Below are 1,071 nucleotides of genomic sequence, written 5' to 3'. Positions count from 1 at the left end.
TACTATGAACTGTGTAGTTATGATATGAACTATAGTGATGATGTATAGTGATGTTATGAACTGTGTAGTGATGATGCGTAGTGATACTAAGAATTGTGTAGTTTTGACGTGAACTATAGTGATGATGTATCGTGATGCTATGAACTGTGTAGTGATGCTGTGTAGTGATACTATGAACTGTGTAGTTATGATATGAACTATAGTGATAATGTATAGCGATGCTCTGAACTGTGTAGTGATGATGTGTAGTTATACTATGAACTGTGTAGTTATGATATGAACTATAGTGATGATGTATAGTGATGCTATGAACTGTGTAGTGATGATGTGTAGTGATACTATGAACTGTGTAGTTATGATATGAACTATAGTGATGATGCATAGTGATACTATGAAGTATGTAGTTATGATGTGAACTATAGTGATGATGTATAGTGATGCTATGAACTGTGTAGTGATGATGTGTAGTGATACAATGAACTGTGTAGTTATGATGTGAACTATACTGATGATGTTTAGTGATACTATGAACTATGTAGTTATGATGTGAACTATAGTGGTGATGTATAGTGATGCTGTGAACTGTGTAGTGATGATGTGTAGTGACACTATGAACTGAGTAGTTATGATGTGAACTATAGTGATGTTGTATAGTGATGCTATGAACTGTGTAGTGATGATCTCCCTATCTTCACTCCCCAGTATCTCTCCCCTCTCCTCATTGCCCTCCCTATTATCCCTCTCCTCTCCTGCCTACCCTCCCTACTATTCCCCCTCTCTCCTCCCTGCCCTCTAGTCTCCCTCTCCCTTTTCTTCCCACCCTGCCCTCTCTAGTCTCAATCCCCTCTCCTCCCTGCCCTCCCTCTTCTCCCTGTCTTCCCTCCCTGCCACACAGAGATACATGATGTGTGATAGTAGGTAGGTCACGTCTTGGCTGTCAGACCATATTCTGAGTGTAGGAGGATGTCTCTCTCTCTCTCTCCTCTCTCTCTCTCTCTCTCTCTATCTCTCTCTCTCTCTCTCTCTCTCTCTCTCTCTCTCTCTCTCTCTCTCTCTCTCTCTCTCTCTCTC

The sequence above is a fragment of the Homarus americanus genome, unplaced genomic scaffold, assembly GCF_018991925.1.
Source record: "Homarus americanus isolate GMGI-L3 unplaced genomic scaffold, GMGI_Hamer_2.0 scaffold2877, whole genome shotgun sequence".
NCBI classification, from domain to species: domain Eukaryota; kingdom Metazoa; phylum Arthropoda; class Malacostraca; order Decapoda; family Nephropidae; genus Homarus; species Homarus americanus.
Note: the sequence above shows the minus strand (reverse complement) of the source record.